Here is a 14,573-nt window from a genome sequence, read left to right as displayed (position 1 = left end):
CCAACAGGATTATAGTACAAAAATTAGATTTGCCAGATAAGAGGTTATTTTTTTCATTTCTATTGTCACTAAAAATTTTTGTCTCCTTTCATTCTCCTTAAATCTCACAACAAATCAAGAAATATTAGCTTATAGAAATAACTAAAAAGAAACTTAAAATAGTGTTTTTCTTCATATATAGTAACTTGAAAACTTAGAGGGCTTACATAAAACTTCAAAGCATTGGTTTTATGAAGAATAAGTATGCCTTTAACCTTCTTTTATGCTTCAAAATAAATTATAGAGATTAAACAGTTCTAATCAACAAAACAAAGTAAAACAATAAAATAAGTTATAGGATCTTCAAAAGCAGAGAATTTCTAAATTTAAAAATAAGAAAACAGGGCCAGGGATTTAGTTCAGTGGCACCATGCCTGCCTTGCAAGCACAAGGTCCTGAGTTTGATCCCCAGTACTGCAAAAAAACCACAAAAAAACAAAAAACTTACCAAAAGCCAAATGGAATTTAAATACACAAAAGAATTTAAGTTTATATATGAAAAAACTATAAACTACAAGCTAGAAAACCATTTACAGAAAAGAGTTCTTTTTAGGACCTCAGAGAAGTCAATAAGAAAAAATAACAATATGCTAATAGATAAGTGGATAAAGAATAAGGAACCCCACAAAAAGAACTGTAAGTAGTTAAATAAAACAAAAAATGATCTTATTAGTAATAAAGGACACAAAAATTAAGATAGTATCTATGCCTGTCAGATGAACAATTAAACAAATTAACAATTAAAATTATTTAATGATGGTGTCATATGTCAAGAAAGTTAAAAGTTATCTTTAAGCTTGGCAAGTTAAATGAAAAACTAATATCATACAACTGTGATGGAATCTTTATTGAATGAGATTAAGTTTTCACTACCTGAAAAAAAGTTATAAATAAATTTATACTGATCAAAGGAGAAATTAGCATCATAATATGGTTATATCTATGTAAGAAAATATGCATTAGAAATTCATCGAAATGTAGCTGTCTCTAGATAGCAGAATGTTAGGTGACTTCTGAAAATTAATGCCTTGTATTTGTATAGCAGATGCCTTGTATTTGTATAGCAACAAAATATTTATATAAAATAATAAACCACAAATATAAACTCCCATATTAAGGGACCCTAAGCCTTTTAAGAAGTGATTAACTACTCCATAACAAAAGAAAGTAGCTAAAAATACTATGAGTTTTTGAGCACACTCATGAACTCTAAGCCTCCAGATTTTACTCTTTTCGTCCAAGCCTTAAAAACAACCTAATAATCTACTAGTGACTATATCACCAGAGTAGCACATTTTCTCATTTTTCTTCCTTCTAGAAATAGACATATGCAAGTGAACATATCCTCATGAACATAATGGTTGAGATGGGATAGGCTTGGGAAATCTAGAAAAAGCTCTTTTTGGAATTTGTAAACTCAGAAACTAAAGTTGGATCTGCCTTATGACCATCTTTTCTACTCATTAAGGATACACAAAAACCCAGTGTATAAACCAAACAAACTATTGTAATACAGACGCAAGTAGTTACAATCCACAGGTCTCTAATTCTCTACTTCTATTAAACTGAATGTGAGCTACCCAAAGAATCTCCCAGACCACATAAGGAAGCCTGCAAATCCCCTTATTCCTAAACTAGTTCAAATGAAATTTCTGAGACTGTGAGGATGTAGCTCAGTGGTAGATTGCTTGCCTAGCGCATTCAAGGACCTAGGTTCAAGTATAAGGCGTGTGTGTGTGTATATGTGTGAATTCTGTTATTTGCAATAGAAAGTATAGAACAATACAGCATTAGAAACACCGGATATAAATACCCCCTTGAAATCAAGCAAAAGATACTCTGCCTCTGCCCTTAAATTAGGCAGAATCCTCCAAAATAATAAGATTCAATTTATCTATTTAAAATTATAATTGAATTTTTAGTAATTATTCTATGGAATGATTCTCTGGTTTTAATAATATGCCTCATTTATCCACATTCATTCAGAAGCTTTAAGTGGCATTTAATAGGCAAGCATGTCTCTATCATTCACAGGTTTTAAAAACATAATTATTTCAGGGCTAGGGATTTAGCTCAGTGGTTCTGGCACCTGCCTTGCAAGCTCAGGGTCCCAAGTTCAATCCCCAGTACAAAAGAAAAAAAAAAATAATTATTTCCTACTTATGGTGTCTCATTTCTATTTCTTTCTACCCTCACTCAGCAGCTTATTAAGCAAATCATTCTAGAGCATCTAAGTCAAACATCCCAAGAAATTACAGCTTTATAAAAAAGAAAGATATAAATAACTGTTGTTCTAAAACTTCAAACAAGCTTGAAACAATTTAAATGGGTCAAAGTGGCCCTTTCAGACAAAATCTTTGAGACATCTTGCCCTCATTTAAAAAGAAAAAAAAGACAAAGAGAAAGGAGAGTAGAAAAGAAAAAAGAAAATGCAGGAAGAGTCAAAGATCCAAAGATAAACTTACACTGGAATAAAACAGTGCTGTAACTATATCAGAAAGTTATTAATAATAATTTGATTCTTGGTTGAATAGTAGGCTCATGAGTGTTTATTATATAATTTTTGTAACACACATTACATATAATGTTTTATATGCATATTACTTTTTTAAGTATAAGGAAAAACAGCATGGAAGAAATCTTATTGAAACACATATCCTCAGGTAAGCTTGGATAAAAAATAAATTGCAAAGTTTACTACTTATCCAAACAAAAAAGTTTTCTACAGCACTTCTTCCAGGAAAGTCCGCCCCACACACTCCACAGATCAATCAAACCTGGGAACAGAGTTTAAAACAGTTCTACTACATTGTAAATATTTATGATGTTGAGTTATCAGGATTCATTGAATTTTAGGTACAAGTTTTTCAATGAATTACTAGAACAGGGCATCTGGCAAATAATCCTATTATCCTTTCAGTTTCACATTTTTCATCCAAGAAAAAGTTGCAACACTGAAAAGTTTGTTTTCCCCAGACAAATCCAAAAAGTAATAAGCAGACTAAAGAATGTTTGATATTCAAATCTAAACTTGGACACTAAAAATTTTCCACAAAGCTCCTTTTAACAGTCTCTCCACACCTTCCACGCTTGTTCTAAACCTTCTTTTAGAGGACTCCTGCTTTGAGTTTTTCTCCTCATAGATATATCATACTCAATTGCTGATACTCCTGGCATTTGTGTTCACACTTTAGTCTTTTTGAGTCTTCAGGATCAACACAAAAGACCAGCATGAATTCAGGCTAATTCAGGCCATTACAATGTGCTACATGTCAAGATTTGGCATGCCTTTGCCATCTAAGCAGGATGGATTTTCCATAACACTGAAGACTGATTGCTAACAGAACTAGTTTTATTTCTGTTCTTCTCTATAATCCCTCAGCAAATTGTCATTTAACTTAATTCCATGAATTCCAGTCATACTTCTGCTCCCAGAGAGTGAACTACATATCTAGTACTTACAATCTGATGGACAAGAGCTTTAATGCTATGACTAACTTTTCTATCAAAACCTAGAAATCATACTAGCTTTTCCCCACAGCTTTCTGTACTTGTGCAGTGAATCCAGTTTTTGACATAATTAAAATTAATAATATTTCAAGATTTATATAGGAAATCAGCTCTATAAGACACTGCCCTTAAACTGAGAGCGCTACACAGGATACCTTTTGGAAATTCTTCCACAGTCCCAAGATAATCTTAAGATTTAAAAAACACGCAAGGTTAGATTTTGTTTATGGCGCCTCCACCTCTCCTATTCTCTTTGTTCTACAGAATATAGCCCATGCCCTTGTTGTTGTTTTTTGAGACAGGGTCTCACTATGTAAAGTCTGGCCTCAAACTCAGGGCAATTCTCCTCCCTCAGCCTCCCAAGTGCTGGGATCACAGGCATGCGCCACCATGCCGTTATAGTGCCCCTTTCTAGCCTTTTTTGCTACATTTAATCCATCCAGTTTTAGCAGTCATATTACAAACAGTATGACACTTCTCCCTAACCAAGTGGCTATTCAAAGTTCTTTTCTGAAAATTTTGGAAATAAAAGAAAGAAATGGTAGTTACACTTTAAATGCCTGAAATATATAATTAAAGTTGAGAAATGAGGAATCAAGTTCTATCATATAGGTCAAAAAAGTAGTAAAAGCTTATGTAAAAATATTGAAATGTGAGACAGATATACAGAAAGGAAGAAAGACAAGAGAGAGAAGAAAATACTCTCTATCCACATAATACTTAAATAAATTCTCACGTGTGCTACTAAGGGCTGGGTTCAACCCAGAGTACTCACGAATACAGTTTCTCCCCTCAACCCTGTAATTAATAGTTTTAAATAATGCTCATGTGTTTTAACTCTCTACTCCCTATCACCAGAATGTAATACTTCTCAATGTTTTTGCTCGTTAGAGATCCAATAAATGGTAACTCTATTTCAAAGACACAGTACAGTTTAAGAATACTACATGTGATTTTAATCTACTTTTAAAAAGATTTAAACTGGAATTTGGACTCATATTTGAAGTTAAATAAATTCAATATTTAGTTTTGTTTTCTTGTTTTGTGGTGCTGCAGACTGAACTCAGGGCCTTGAAAATGCTAGGCAAGCATTCTACCACTAAGCTACAACCCCAGCCCAAACTCAAATGTCTAAAATTTCTGTTTCAGCTAGGAAAATCAGGTATTCTTATAGCAGAAACATACTACAAGTAAATGTATGCTAATGGAGAAAATGTGAGAAAGAAATTAATCTTATTAAAATGGTGCCATTCTTCATTGATTTTTTACACTGTATATTTTAAACTATCTAATGTCTTTCAACTGTTTCAACCCTTAGTTAAAAATACATACATTTCCTAATGTAAGAAAAAGGCAAGATTTTTGTTTCCAGGATATAGAACATAAAAAATTTACACAATTAATCAATAATGTCCATCTTTATTTGGCTGTCCCTACATAAGGAAAAAAGATATTAAAATATGAGGTCAAATGTAACTAATAGCAAGTAATTGTAAAAGCACTAATGTAGATGAAAGTACCTAATATAATACTGCCACACAGAAAACACTTAAGCAATATCAGCTATTTGGGGATGTGGGGCAAGAACTCAAGAATAGCTGGATTTATTGCTAAAGGTGTCTTGGGGACATGGAAAAAGAAGACTTGAAGTATAAAGCTCAGGCAACATCAACCCTGGGCTAAGATAGTGAGAAGGAACAAGTAGCTCAGTCCACTAGAAGGATGTAGACCCCTTTGTATCTTAGAAATCTGAGAGGGAGAGTGGGCAAAGGGAGTGGAAGGGAAGAGGGGAAAGAAATGAACATTATACATACACACATTCTTTCATTGCCTTTATAAATGCTATATCCAAATGTTAACATTGTTGAAAGATTTCTCAGAAAGTTATTTTTTAATATGAATATCCAACTGTTCCAGATTATCTTCTATTGAACTGCCTTTTTATTTTGCCAAAAAAAAGAACTGAACATTTTTGTGTGTCTCAATTCTCTATTTTGTTCCATACCATACTGTTTTGGTTATTGTAACTTTAGAGTAAGTTGAAATCAGGTAGTAAGTCTTCCAACTTTGTTCTTCTTTTCCCAGTGTTTTAGCTTTTCTAGTTCCTCTGCTTTCCCCTATTGATTGTTGAATTAGCTTGTCAGTTTGTATAAGAAATCCTGGGGGCCGGGGATTTAGCTCAGTGGTACCGAGCCTGCCTCACAAGCGCAAAGTCCTGAGTTCAATCCCTGGTACCAAAAAAGAAAAAGAAAAGAAATTCTGGGATTTGAAATGAAATTGCATGGAATCTATAAATCAGTTTGAGAAGAACAAACACCTTAATATGGAGTCTTCCAATCCAGGAACATGGTACAATCATTGCTTTGTAATTTTCAGCAGAGTTGTTGCACATATTTTGTAAAGTTTATACTTCAAATATTTCAGGTTTCTAGTGCTTTTGAGATGGTAATTTTTCATTTCAGTTTTGAAATGTTCATTACCAGGACACAGAAACACAGCTCATTGTTACATATTGACCTTCTATCCTGCAATCTTCCTGAATTCAGTTATTCACTAGAACTTTTTGAATAGTCCTTTAGATTTTCTCCATAGACATGTTATCTGAGAACAGAAGACAGTACCTACTCTTCAAAAACACACTGTTCAAATAATGAGACAAGCACCAACTTGAAAAAAAATTTTCCTTATCACATAGGATCTAGCTATACCACTCCTAGACATTTATCCAAGAGAAAATAAAGTATATGCCCTCCAAAGACTTGTACATGAATGCTTACAGCAGCTTTGTCTATTATAGTAAAACACAGCAAACAGTCCAACTGTCCATCAACTGTTAAGTGGAGTTTTAAAAATATGGTCTTTTTATATAATACTATTTGGCAGTAAAAAGGAATGAACATATGGTAACATGAATGAATGTCAAAATAATTGTGGTGAGTATAAGAAGACAGACTCCTACCACCGCTCCAAAAAAGAGAACATACTATACAATTCCATTTATATAAAGTTCTAGAAAATACAAACTAATCCGAAGTAAAAGGAAGAGACAAACAGGTTCCCTAACTTCGGTGTACTGACTTTTTTCTTGAGACAGTCTCCTAGGGCTTATGTAGTTCAGGCCAGCCTTGAACACACTACATAGCCCAGGCTGGTCTCCACCTGCCTCAGCCTCCTGCAACAAGTGCTGGGATTACAGGCACACGCCACCATGCCTGGCTGTACTGATTGATATACCTGGTGGTTATAATAACTGTTTACTGTTTTCAGATATAACTTCATGAAAGTGCTTATCATTTAGGCATAGCAAACTGAGATCTATTTCAAAATATCTCCAAGGTTAAAAGAAACAACTAGTAAATTTTGAAGCCATGTAAATCTGAAACTATCTTAATGTAACCTTTAAATATGAATAAAATCTGAGTTTTAAATAATGGGAGCAGGGATTTGTTGGAACAATGGGGCAAGAACAAAGGTCAACATAGCAAGTAATCCTTTGAAGTCCTAAATTGAGCAAGTAGGTTTTAGAAATACTAAATAAACACTTACTGATCATTTTTTTTAAGAAACTGGATATGCAAATCCAGTTAACACAGTATAAGATTAGAGTGTAAGAGAAATCTTGCATCTATTTAAAGCCAGTTAATCAACATTTACTAAATACTTTAAATACAAATGTATGTAACTGTCCTCCATTCTGCAAATTATTTCAAAACAAGTTATTCTTTCAGCACAATGTTCAATACATAGCAACAGACACAATAAATGCTTAAATGATCACAATATAAAATCAAGGAGAATATCTTCAGGATAATTTTTCTAAAATTAAACACTAGTCCAGTCTTTGTATACATATTTTCCTTCTTAACTGAAATAATTCTTAAAATATTCAAGAAATGGTTTTCAGGGTTAAAAAACTTGAGAATTTATTTGGACAATAGCGCAAGGGACTAAGGTAAAGAATCTTACACATTTTGAACAAAAAAAATGGATTAAAGCAGACATCTTAAATTAAGTGATTAAAACTTTACAAGTGTCTATTTCTTTTTTTTCTTTCTTTCTTTTTTATTTTTTTGTAGTGGGGATCGAACTCGGATCCTTGCACTTGCACAGCAGGCGGTGAAACCACTGAGCTAAATCCCTGGCCCACAAGTGTCTATTTCTGTTACTTCTGGAATGCTTACTTCCTTCCCCAAAATTTTTTTTTGGTACCAGAGATCAAACTCAGGACCTTGCCCTTGTGAGGTAGGGACGGTGCCACTGAGCTAAATCCCGGGCCCTTCTTCCAAAATGTTAACAAGATGTCTTTGTTGTAGACATACATAACAGAGTAGAGTAGTTCCCCCTATCCTCAGATTTACTTCCCATGATTTCAGTTACCCATGGTCAAGTGATCGAAAAATATTTCCACAGTGCAATGAAGAATTTAAAATATTTTGGGGCCGGGGATTTAGCTCAGTGGTTCCAGCACCTGCCCTACACACGCAAGGGCCCGAGTTCGATCCCCAGTACCAAAAAAAAAAAGTTATTGAGACAATAACATTACCCGGGGATTTAGCTCAGTGGTACCGGCGCCTGCCTCGAAAGCACAAGGTCCTGAGTTCGAACCCTGGTACCAAAACAAAACAAAGCAAAAGAATGAAAAATGAAGAAGAAAATATTTTGAACATAGGTGTAGTGCACTGGCAAATTCAGATATGCAAAAAAGTCATAAACTGCTCCCTTTAAGTGAAAAGCTGAAAAGTTTGATAAGGTATTTAGAGGCTAAATTCACATAAATTTTATTACAGCATATTGTTATGATTGTTCTATTTTATTTTTACTGTTGTTAATCTCTTACTGTGCCCAATTTATAAGTTAAAATTTACCATAGATATGTATGTATAGGAAAAAACATAGCACATATGGGATCTGGTACTAACAGGTTTCAGGTACCCACTGGGGTTTTAGAATGTATGCCTCCATGGGTAAAAGGGAGTACTAGTGTATATTGTTCTTCTTTTGACACTTCATACAACATTCAACGCTTTTTTTTTTAAATGACTTGTAGCTGCTGGTGATTTAATTCTTGGGTCTTAAGTTCCAAGACCAAAGTAATTCTAATTCTTATAATGGAAACATCTAGCTAAACTTTTGTTTAACCCACTCTGTGTATGAGGAACAAATTCCTACATGTACCTATAATATTATTTAAATATCATTTCTGATATAAAAGTGGTTATGTATGCTCTTATCTCTGAAACTGAATGATTCAGGCCATGGCTCATTAGTTCAGAATGGAATCCCCAAAACAGTCTAAGCAGCCTCTCTCCTCCTAAATCATGGATTATGGTTCAGACACCCAAGTATACTCAACTTTGTTCCTCCCAAGGCTATTTTGCCAAAATTCCTTTTCTTTACTCTTGTAAACCTCTTCCTTTCCTAGCCTTCAATAATTCCCTCTTTTCTAATACTAGTTTCAAAGTGCTCAAGTTGAGGAAAATATACATAAAATAAGATGACATATACTAAAATGGGAAATAAATCCATGGTTCCAGAGGATGTAAATTGAGATTATGTACTTCCATTAAGCACATAATTAAGCATAGTCTCTCAGTTACTTTTCCTTACTCCTGAGACAAAATACCCAAGACTCAGAGTTAAAGGGGAAAGGGTTTATTTAGCTCAGTTTGTAGAGGTTTTAGTCTATAACTGGCTGGCTCCAAGGCAGAGGGGAGTCACAGAGGAGAAACAGTTCATGGTGCCCACATGGTAGCAAAAGCAACAAGGGACCTTAACAGCATCTTTTTGCCCCTTTTATCTTATCCAGACTACTAGGATTAGGGCAGTGCCAAGCCAATCTGTATACTGATTTAGTAATCACACACCTTTAATCCCAGCATCACAGACTCTAGATTCAGTCACCTCTGACCACATGAGGCTTTGGGGGGATATCTAGACCCAAACTAAAACAGACAGATTTAACATGAAGCAAAATAGTATCATGCTGGGATAAAGCAACACTTTCTTAAGTGATTGAGTTGTCTAGAAGAGGACTTTCCAAATCTTTTTAGAGTGCAATCTAATCCCTAGAACATTCTTCTAGGCTCAGAAACAGAAAAAGGACTGATCGCTATGGTTCTGACATCAATACTCCAAAAGCTCATGTGTTGGAAGCTTGATCCCCAATGTGGTAATGTGCAAGGTGGTGCAGTCTTTAAGAAGTAGGCTTTAGTGGGAAGTGATTAGGTCATCTGGGGACACTGCCCTCAGAAAGGATTAATCTTGGTCTCAGAGAAAGTTCCCACAAATGTGGGTTGTTATAAGACAGTGAGCCTGACCCCTGAATCTCTACCTTCCTGTCTTACCACGTGATCACTTTCACATACACTGCCACAACTGTAATACCTTTCCCCATGAGGTACTCACTAGAGCTGAACAAAGCCAGGGCTGTGCTCTTGGAACCTCCAGAACTGCAAGCTAAATAAACCTTCTTTCTTTACTAATTACTCAGCCTTGGGTATCTTATTACAGCAATGAAAAACAGACTAATATGCTGATTAAAAATCTTATTGTCAAGTGTTTCCTTTCTTAAAAAATAAGGAAAGAGGGGCCGGGGATTTAGCTCAGTGGTTCTGCCGCCTGCTTTGCAAGTGCAAGGACCTGAGTTCGATCCCCAGTACCAAACAAACAAACAAAAAAATAAATAAATAAAAAAAAATAAGGAAAGAGCGGCCGGGGATTTAGCTCAGTGGTTCCGCCGCCTGCTGTGCAAGCACAAGGACCTGAGTTCAAACCCCAGTACCAAAAAAAAATAATAATAAGGAAAGAAAACTAAAGTTAACTAGCTATGCACATGGATAAAATGAACCACTAAATTAGTGTTCTCTCTGCATTACTTATAATGGAGAAACAGGGCAAATGTCCAGTAAAAGAGAGGCTGACAATATTAACTTGATATAATCTTACTATTAGGTGACAGATTTGGAAATCACCAAAACATGGACCCATTTCTATGAAACACTAAGCAGGAAGTCCCAGACAGTACTCATTCTCTGATGACAACTATGAAATAAGCACGAATCTCTGTACTCTAGTTTTAGCCAACATCCAATCAAACATACTAATTGTCATACTGATCATCTATAGGAAGGCGAGGAAAAAGAATGTTTTTCATTTATCAAGTTCAAAAGCTGCTCAAGTAGCCTAAATGAGAATCCTTTAAATTTCACAAGTTTTTATTCAGGTGCAATATTTACTTGGCTAGAGGGAAACCTATGACAAGATAACTTCAATTTATTTCATTGAGTAGAAACACAAAGCTTTAACTGGCTTCACTTATATGCATACCCACTTTATCGGTCTTATACTCCTATATTTATACACACTTCTCCCCATTATGTTTTTTGTTTGTTTTGTGGTACTGGCAGTGAACACAGGGCCTTCACAATGAGGTACGTCCCCAACCCTTTTTATTTGTTTAAATTTTGAGATAGGGTCTTGCTAAATTGCTAAATTTCCTGAGCTAAGTTCAAACTTGGAATCCTCCTGTCTTAGTTTGTCAGAGGGCTGGGGGGTCTTGCGCCAAGCTCTACCATAATTTAAGATTCAAGATCTCACTGCAAGAACAATAAAAATTTTGGGTTTTTTTTTTTGGTACCGGGGATCGAACTCGGGTCCTTGTGCTTGCGCAGGAGGCAACGAAACCAGTAAGCTAAATCCCCGGCCTAAGAGCAATAAAATTTAATGCCAAGGGTTACACATTCTATTTTGTTTACCTTATGCCTATTCTATTTTCAGAGGAAAAAACAAAGATATGTTACAGTGTGAAGTGAGGGGGCACACAATCGTACTTTGAGTGACTAGACAATTTAACAATTCAATGATTTTAACAACATTAACTTCTGTTAAAATCTTTTTAGCAAAAGTTTATTATGGCCATCTATATATTCAAATCTAGTCAGGGCTGGGGATTTAGCTCAGTAGCACTGTCCCTGCCTTGAAAGCACAAGGTCCTAAGTTTGATCACCAGTATCAAAAAAAAAAAACCCTAATTGATCTTACATGCCCAGCTCAATTTTCAGAAATATTCAAGAAATTCTGCCTCAAGACACCTAGATATCCTTGAACATTTGCTTCCTATCTATTTTACTTTTTAGAGGTTATAATACAGTTCATGGGTGGGTTGAGAGGGGAGAAAATGGTATCTAAAATTCCATGTGGATATACATATTTACATTTTCTGACGTAAATCCATGCTTGCCAGCAGATTTTCAAGAATTTCATGACCTCAAAATAGGTCAATCTAAGAGCAGTAATTATATTCCAGTTGATAATTAATCAGTAAGTAAAATAAGGCATTTCTCCCACAGAAATGAAGGTTCACAAGCTTTATGACTGTCCCAACTCTTGGTCAATCCCTGGACTAAAAGCAGGAGTTTGAATTTAAAAGATGTATTCAAATCATTCTGTATTAATACAAAAGGTTAGCATCTCCTTACCAAGATCCACCTGCAATAATGTGGACTACACAGGTGATACAAAGCTTTCTTTATCAAGTCATTTGCACTTTTTTTCTGTGATACTTAGAATTTGTTCAAATTTTTCATTTGTTTTAACAGCCAAGTTAGCAACACACAAAATGGCCAGTGTAACTATTCTTATATCAAAATCTTGACTTTCAGTACTTCAAAATAAAACTCTTTTCAATGTCAATGGAAACAACATTACTCATCTAAAACAGAAAAAGTAGTCCTTTTCCTGGCTTCTATAAAATCTAAGAAGCGTTTGTCACTAGCTATCAAAAACACTGGCAGGACTTAATAAGGCACAATGTTCCAAAAACAAAATTGACATGACTTTTACAGGTAAGTGATAAAATCTATGCTTCCCAGGGAAAGAAAGATAACATTTTTAGTTGCATTTAAGATTCTGAAAATAATGCCCTGAGGCTAAAAGTCAAAGTTGAAGAAAAAGCAGAGAATAACTATTCATATTTCAAATCAAGACAAAAATATATTCAAGGTTGTTCACGTTCAGCTTCTTGACTATTTCCTGCTTTAGGTATCTATTTTCTCCACAGAAACCTGATCCCAAAAAATCCTCCTTAAAGTGCTGTTAAAATTACCTTCCAATGTCCTTTTATGCAGACTGAATTTTTCATCATTTTAGGAAAAGACTAGTCCCATTCATAAGCTACATCTCAACCTACAAGGATAATGTGTTTCTTTCCAGAACCTTAAAAAAAAAACCGAGCAAAGTCAATGAAAGAACCCTGCTGCCACGTCTCTCCCCCTCCTCCACTCCCGTAGTGGCTACTCCATCCCTCCCGAGTGCGTTCCTAGGGTAAGTCCAAGAGCCACAGCTCTCGGAGAAACAGTTAAGTCGAAACTGGCAAGCCTCTGGCCTTTGAGATCCATTCCTAAAAGAAGACCTAGCTGCTTTTTCCTCCCTTTCTTAAAACAGTGCAAGTTCCCAGAGTCTTCTCCACTCCGTGCAGAACACACAAGCAGTTAGCGTCCAAAAGCTGAACTTTGTATTTCTTAGGTTGGATTATTCAGGAGAAATAATCTCATACTTACCGTACCATCCATCCTTCCCCCCGCTTGAAACATATAATCCATACTCAAAATTCTCCCTCGCCGTGGAACGTCTGGCTGGGCGTTTAACCCCTGCAAATTCGAGGTGGGGAGCTTATGTGCCTTTAAACAGTCACGGGGACCAAGAGGGAAGGAAGAAGCCCAGCTTCCCCCGCTGAGTGAAATGACAGCAACTTCCCCAGCTCCTGCAGCAGGGAACTCCGCGCCCTAGGCTACGTCTAGCTGCAGAAGCGGCACCTCGCCGCGCAACAGATGGGTTCAGCCCCAACTCTCCGAGTCGGTCCATCTCTCCGACCCGACGACTTTCCATCGAGGGGAACAAACGCCTGGGAGCCTCAGCTTCGGGCTCCAAACATTCGAATCCGCTCTCTGGGGCCACATGCTAACCATCTGCGCCGGCTGCGGCCAAAACCCCACGCCCCGCCCTCGCGTTCCTCTCAGCTCCTTAGGGAGGACCAGGTACAAGGGAACTCGGAAAGACCAACAGGGCGATTCCCCGCCGGGAAGGAACTTTGAAGAAAGTCCAGGTCCCAGGGCGGGGACAGAGGCTGCTGCACCCTGACAGCGGAGGCGGGAGGTGGGTCGGGAGCGGCGGGAAGCGGGGCGCGGAGAAGGGCGGCCGGGCCTCCGGGGACGCGGCGCCGAGCTCCGGGGAGAAGGACTGAGGCTGCCGCGAGGAAGCGCGTGGCCCCGGCCCCTAGCCATCCTAGCGAAGACACACTGCCCCGCCGCGGCCGCACGAGGAGGACCCCCGGCTGCCCCGGGCCTCGGCCTCAGCTGGAAGGTCGCAGGAGCGTCTCACCTGGAAAACGGGACAGGAGGGCGGCTCGCTCTTGGCTTCTCGTCGCCTTCTCCCGGGCCGGTTACTCACTCCTTGCCCTCAACCCCTGGCGGCGCGACTGGGCAGCAGAGGGAGCCCATTAGCCCTTTTATAACCTCTAGGCCGCGGCTACCACGCCAGGGAGGAGGCGACTGGAGCCCTAGCTACGTGAGCTCGATCACACCCGCGCCCCGGGGACTGCGCACGCGCGCAGTCTGGCCTTCCTCTCACACCCACACGCGGCAGGCCGGTAGAGTCTGAGCCCAAGAGGAGCGGCTGGGACTGGGCAACGCGGGAGCGCGGGCGGGGCTGGGATGTAATGCGCCTGCGCCTGCGTAGTGCTCTAGCCCCTCCACCGTTACCGGGGTTACCACGGGGTTTCCCCCGCTCGCGTTCTACTTAGCGCCTGAATTTCAGGGTTGACTTTTTAGTCTAAGAGACGAAGCCACCAGCAAGGAGGAACATGGGAGCATAGAAAATAGAGCAGAAAAGAACCTTACAGTGGAAAATAATACAGTGCATCTAGTCTTGGTATGGTCAGCTGTCTTGGCCCTAAAGGCTTTTAACTTTACTAACATTTCCACATTTTGTAGGAATCTCGCTCTATCTCCCTCCTTTATACTTTATCA

At 37.8% G+C, this 14,573-nt stretch overlaps 1 protein-coding gene across 5 annotated transcripts in view; it reads right to left on the bottom strand.

Moving 5' to 3' along the window:
- P4ha1 (prolyl 4-hydroxylase subunit alpha 1) overlaps positions 1 to 14,203 on the bottom strand; it is an 84,467-nt gene extending 70,264 nt beyond the window's left edge. For 2 of the 5 annotated variants that reach the window (XM_004846260.4, XM_021259614.2), the window contains exon 1: positions 13,927 to 14,113. The gene's annotated coding sequence lies outside the window, so the exon portion shown is untranslated. Of the gene's footprint in view, positions 1 to 13,106; positions 13,197 to 13,926 lie in introns of all 5 variants that reach the window. The other 3 variants (XM_021259613.2, XM_004846261.4, XM_087185420.1) reach the window with 3 other exon arrangements.
- Between the last annotated feature and the right edge of the window lie 370 nt (positions 14,204 to 14,573).

The sequence above is a fragment of the Heterocephalus glaber genome, unplaced genomic scaffold (genome assembly GCF_053883595.1).
Source record: "Heterocephalus glaber isolate CG9 unplaced genomic scaffold, H.glaber_assembly_v1.0 deba00001497, whole genome shotgun sequence".
Classification (NCBI taxonomy): domain Eukaryota; kingdom Metazoa; phylum Chordata; class Mammalia; order Rodentia; family Bathyergidae; genus Heterocephalus; species Heterocephalus glaber.
This window is presented reverse-complemented; position numbering and strand designations above follow the sequence as displayed.